Here is a 6,178-nt window from a genome sequence, read left to right on the forward strand (position 1 = left end):
CCTCAGAGAGAGCCTAGCTAGTCTCTGCTTTCATTCTGAATCTGTTGTTGCCTTGAGGACTACTCTGCATCTTAGCTTTGTTCTCCTGATCTGCCTGCCCGACAATGTGAGAAGTCATGAAGCCAGATGCAGCTTTCTTATCTGAACATTCTCAAAGCTCAGTGCTTCTGGAACTGCTACATGGTCTTAGCTTCAACTGGATCAAACAAACAAATCAGCCTCTTTAGATTCCTTTTTGAGTGGGGCTTCCAGTGCCGTGGTTAAAACCCTGAATTTCCCAGTATGGTACATCCTACACTAATAATATATCACACTTAATCTGTGTAGTAATGTATGTCACCAGCTAGGCTGAAGGCCTGGATCTATTTGAAGCAAGATGAGCAACATGTAGAGGCATATTATGTATTTCCTGTGATATATTTTTTAAAAGAATGTAATTTCTGAGTACATTGACAAAAGCTTCAAGATAGTTGATTTATGACTTCCTTTAAATTTTCAGGGGTAATTTGCTTCTGTACTTTGAAACTTTCCCGCAACTTTGCATATTGTGCAAGAGGAGATCTCCATTCCCTTCCTCCTTGATTCTTTTTCTCCTTGCCTATGGCTAAGACAACACCAGACCATAGCAATGGATATCTCTGGGCCTTAAATTTCATAGTGCCACGCTTTAATAAAAATGATGGATCTTTCTCTCTCAGAGAGCTTGTTAGATATGTTAGGTAATTTATTAACAAGACCTGTCCTAAGGGAATATATTTTTTCTCCTATCACTATCTTAGTAACATTTTTTGGTAATGAGAAAACTGGGTCACAGAGATGTTAAATTACTTTCCATGGAGGTTTTGTCAGAGACCCGTAAGTGTGATATCATTAAAAGTTATAGCAAATGTCTTCTAGCAAAAAGGATCTTATCAATGCATATTAGTACCTGAAACTTAAGTCAACCAGGTAAATAGTTCTATCTAGCTTCACTATCTAGCCATGAATCTATGACAAAGGATATCTTGTCACCCTCCCATATTTGGAGACATCGTCAATGTCTTCTTTTGCTCATTATATTGAATGTAGAGAGAGATGAGGAGGACTCTTATCCAGATTTCTATGAAAAATTTTGAAAAATAAGAAAATTTAAATATGAGTTAGAAAGACTAGAAAGAGTGAATTTGCTTTCTGATGCCTTCATCTTTCTTTCTGATGTTCTTAAAATATGAAAGGAACTATTTTTTGACTTATTTTACATTGAGCTGCCCCATGTGTATTTTATTTTGTAAAAGCCTAGTTTTCCAAATGCTATAAGGCTAGAAAGATGGACTTTTCTGTTTCCTGGGAGGAACTTTGAAAGCTTGAACCATGATTTCCTGGAATATGTGAGATGTGAGGATGCCTCAAGATATCTGACCACTACCATGAAATACCTGCATCTCACTGAGCATCTCATGCCGTTATTGAAAGTGTATATTATGATCATTAATACTTTCATTGCAAGGACTGACTGGCACATTCAAGAGGCTATGGGGCATGAACTCATGGGCTCACTGCTTTTAACATTGCTTCACTATAAGCCAGGCAGATCAAGGGCTCTCTGCTACGGTCTTAAAAATTGGACCTGTCATCTAGATTCCAATAACTGTTCTCCTGTTCCACTCTGATTCTTGACTACAGCATTTGTTACTCCCGGGTTTCTTCTCATAGCTCTTCTGAAAAATTTTATCTCTCTTTTCTGTCTTTATGATGTTCCAATCAGGATACAGATGGCCATTTGATGCCTGACTGCTGCATCACAGAATGGGCCTTGTATACTGTACATCAGTTGTCTGTTTTTCTACCCATATCATATCCTAATTCAGCAATGACAATCCCAGCAGACTGAAGCCTGCTGCTGTAAGCATCTTTGCAAGAGTATTTTCTTTAGGATCTCATTCTTATAAATCAGCCCAAATGTCCTAACACCTGGTGCCACATTAATTATTTGAAGACACTTAAACAATGTTACCAGTCCATGAACATAATCATAATATATACCATAATGTCTTGGCTGTAAGATGGCCTATTAAGAGTTAAGCTGAATAAATCTCCACAAAATGAATATGATTTTTTATTAGTGCCAGTTAACCAAAATTTTTCTATAAATATCTGACTCAAGAAATTACAAAGCCCCTAAATACTAATCAAGGTGGTCTCTGGGAAAAATCTGAGTGGCAGGACTGGAAAGTAGTTATAATTTACTAATCAGAAACATAATCAGTGTTTTAGCTCCTGTTTTGGAAAAGGTGGTATAAATATAACCAGAATAGTGACTAAAAAAGTATAGAAATGAAAAATCCCAAACACAAATGTTGTTGATCCTCGTGTAATAGTCTGATGGAACAGAAATCTTAAGTAAAGGACTTGAACATTTACAACAAAACTGCTGACAAATGGAGCATCTACTGTATGATAGGTATGCGCTGTTCTCAAAAATCTTTGGCATTCAGTGGTACTGTTGCACTTTGAAGTATCTACATGGTACAGATGAAGGGAATTAAGTTAAACGTCTTATTACCCAAGCAGTTCAACTGTAGAGATGAGTTTTCAACCTAAGTTCTAGGGTTTCAAGAACCTCTGTCTCACAAAGAGTGCTATTTGTTTTTTGGTTTTTGGTTTTTTTAGGGGGGTACCAGGGATCGAACTCGGGTCCTTGCACTTGCGAGGCAGGCAGAGGAACCACTGAGCTAAATCCCCGGCCCTTAAAGAGTGCTGTTGGACTTTCTTATAACAAGACTCTTTCCCAGATAAGAGACTTAAGATCTTCTGAGCACCCACATATGTGATTAAGACAACCAAGTTATAGAAGATCTCATGTCACAAAATCCTTATATTCCCACCTTAGCCCCCTGGAAGGCATTGGTCTGTTTTTTGTTTCTGTCTACATTTTTATGTAAGGCTCACCAACCTGTAGTGACACTTTGGGGTGACAATAAGCATTGATCAGATTGACAAAAAACATCTAGTTAAACTGAAAGTTGGATATCTTATTTCAAATTAATAGACTGACATTCTGATTAGAATGTGGCTTTCTATATTTGGTTAGTAGGAAAGTTGATTGGCATGCTAAGTACAGGTATCTGGCTGCTTGAAAATGCTCTTTATATAAATTAAAATGTCATCAGCATGTTTCTGTATTTGTAGGAGTGACTAATATGAATCTGGGTATAAAAATATAACTTACATTACTGTGTCTTTAAATGTGATTTATATTGATAAAAATTTATATTGATAAAAAATATATATTGATAAAAAATAGTATGACTAAAAGCAAAAACACATCAAAGAAAATAGCCAAAATCACATTGAATTTCAGAATGTTGTTCATCTCAGTGTTTTGAACAGAATTTGTTCAGCCAGCCTGCATGTATTAAACATCTTTACCAGGCTAGAAAGTGGGTGCAGACATGGGACACTGGGCAGAACTTAGAACACTCTCAGCTGTGAAAACAAATGGAAAGTGTCTGAAAGATAAGAGATGGGGCAAATGGAGTTATGAAAGAAAGAGGGAGCACTTCCCACCCCTCCAAAATAAGGAAACCACCACGAGAATTGTATGAGAACACACCAGTGAATGAGGCAGGGTCTGCTAGTAGTTTCTATGACATGTACTATAAAGAAGATCATTTCACTTCTGGCTCTGTGAATATATATGAGTATATTTGTTTTTCCACCCTTGCCATCCTGACTGTAGAAGAAGCTTACACTATAGGTGCACCCTTTTCTCTCATGTGTTCTCAATTACCTTTCAATGGATCCTGTGCATTGGCTTTTAAACTTTACTATAGTACCTGGGCTATAGCTCACTGGTAGTGTGATTGCCTAGCATGCATTCCATCCCCAGCACCACAAACAACAACAACAGCAAACACTGTGGCAGTTAGAGTGGAGTTTCAATTTCATTGGCTTTGGACCACCAAGTGTGTTGGTGGAGCTCACTTTGAGTGTGTCTGGGTGGGCCATGCAGGCATGAACTGGGGTCTATGTAGAGTCCCTGGCCCTTTCCTTTCTTCTTCTGTTGGCCTACTCTGCTTCCCAGTCACCATGAACTAAGCAGCTTTGCTCCTCTATACCTTTTTCCACTGAGATGTTTTTTCCCTGGAGCCAGGTGACCATGGACTAAATATTCCAAATCATTAACTAAATCAAACTTTTATTTAAATTGTAGGTGTCAGGTATTGTGTCTAAGGGATGGGAAAACTGATTCATAAAGACTTTTGGTAACTGAGAAGTGGAACCATTGCTGAGTGTACCTGGACATGCAGTTTAGAAGCCTTTGGAACTGGTTTCTTGGAGGAGTTTGGAAAGGTTTGGAGATGCAAGCTAGAGAATCCTGAGAATGCTGTAAGAAGAGCTTGATAGGTGATTCTGGCCAGAGCTCAGAAGACCAGGATGTTGAAAGGAATGTGGATAGTAAGGGCCCAGCTTAGGTTTCAGTTAGGAGCAAGGACTTCATTGACAGTTGGGCTAGAAGCCATTTGTGTTACAGTCTGGAAGAAAATCTGTTCACATTTTTCCAATGTCCTGAGACTTTGCAGGAGATTTATATTGTGGGTACTGGACTATTTTATCTGATGGAGGAAATTTCAAGACATCCCAGCATTTGGGCTGTAGCATGGGTACCACTGGCTGGTTTTAGGCGGATTTATAATGAAGATCAGAGGCAAAAGACAAATTAGAAAAAATAAGAAAAACTTAAAATTTTAGCCCAGAGGAACCATATGTAAAGTTGTGGCCAAATGAGATGTGGTTGCTGAAGAGACTAATGTAATTGAAAAGAAACCAAGTCCTTTGTACAGGGACAAGAACAAAGATGCCTTGAAGGTATCTCATGAATCAGCAAGGCCCCAAACATGCCAAGATCAAGGGTACAAAATATAAACCTTTCATTTGTTCCACTGACAGCAGGCTTTGACATTGTACACCAATACAAGAGTTGTTACGTCAGGGAGCCGGCTTGTTTGCTTGTTTGTTATGCAGTACTGGGAATTGAACCCAGGGCCATCACACTGAGCTACACCCCAGCCTTTATTTTTATTTTTATTTTTTTATTTTGAGACGGGTCTTACCAAGTCTCCTACTTGCCCATGCTGGGCTCCAACTTATGATCCTCCTGCTTCAGCCTCCCAAAGTGCTGGAATTACAAGTATGTACCACCACATCTGGAAAAATGCTTATTTTGTGCCCGGAATTTAGCTCAGTGGTTCTGCCGCCTGCCTCGCAAATGCAAGGTCCCGAGTTTGATCCCCGGTACCAAAAAAAAAATGCTCATTTTAAGAGGCTAACCTGATCTCCTCTTTGCTTTGTATCTTTCCATGTTTTCTTATTCCTCTTAGAATAATAGTTTACATCCTTTTTATGGTCTACTAGGCTTGGTATCTGAGAACTCCACAGCTCAACTCCCATCCCACCCCCTTGCTCCATTTTCTTTACTATGCCTCTCCACTCTCAGCTGCTTACACATGTCCTCCTCTGCACCACCAGAGGACCTTTGTACACACAGCTCACCATGCAGGAACACTCTTCCTGCCTCGCTCTGCTCCATCTACTAACTAGTAAATTCTTATGCATCTGTTAAACCTCATCTCAAAACTCACTTATTCAGGAGAGCCTTCCCTCATCTTACAGGCTACTTCAGGTGACTATGTTAAAATCTCCACAAACTGTATTCTACTTCAGAGTATGTCTATCAATTTCCAGTTAGGGTTTAAAAGACTACCATCATACTCAGTGATTTTTCTAGAAGCACCCACAGGGTTCAAAAAAGCATCTATATTCATAGTTGCACCTTATTCCTGGAAGGATACAGATTCAAGGCAGGAAAAAGAAAGTGTGAGCAGGTTGGAGTTTGGGAACCAAGCATAGGCTTCCAGATATCCTCTCCAGTGGAGTTGCTGGGACAGTACTTAGTTCTCTCATTCAATCAAGGAAACTCACCTGAGTTTCAGATGCTAGGTGGTACTGGAGGCCAGGCAGGAAGGCACGGAGCACCTTAGCTCCTCAGTCTCCGCTGCCCAGAGATGAAACTGGCCCAGCACGACCCAAAGCCTCAGACATGTGGAAACAGTCATCACTGTAAATTACAGTGTTGGTGTGAACTCTCTGAAGAGATGCAAGGCCTCAAGCATAAAAAGACACTTTTATCTTTTCCCAG

At 39.5% G+C, this 6,178-nt stretch overlaps 1 protein-coding gene across 1 annotated transcript in view; it reads left to right on the forward strand.

Annotated features, from left to right (window-relative positions):
- The window catches only part of LOC101697093 (uncharacterized), a 324,259-nt gene that overhangs the window by 285,562 nt on the left and 32,519 nt on the right, over positions 1-6,178 (forward strand). The gene's annotated exons all lie outside the window — the stretch shown is intronic.

The sequence above is a fragment of the Heterocephalus glaber genome, unplaced genomic scaffold, assembly GCF_053883595.1.
Source record: "Heterocephalus glaber isolate CG9 unplaced genomic scaffold, H.glaber_assembly_v1.0 deba00001472, whole genome shotgun sequence".
In the NCBI taxonomy this organism is placed as follows: Eukaryota; Metazoa; Chordata; class Mammalia; order Rodentia; family Bathyergidae; genus Heterocephalus; species Heterocephalus glaber.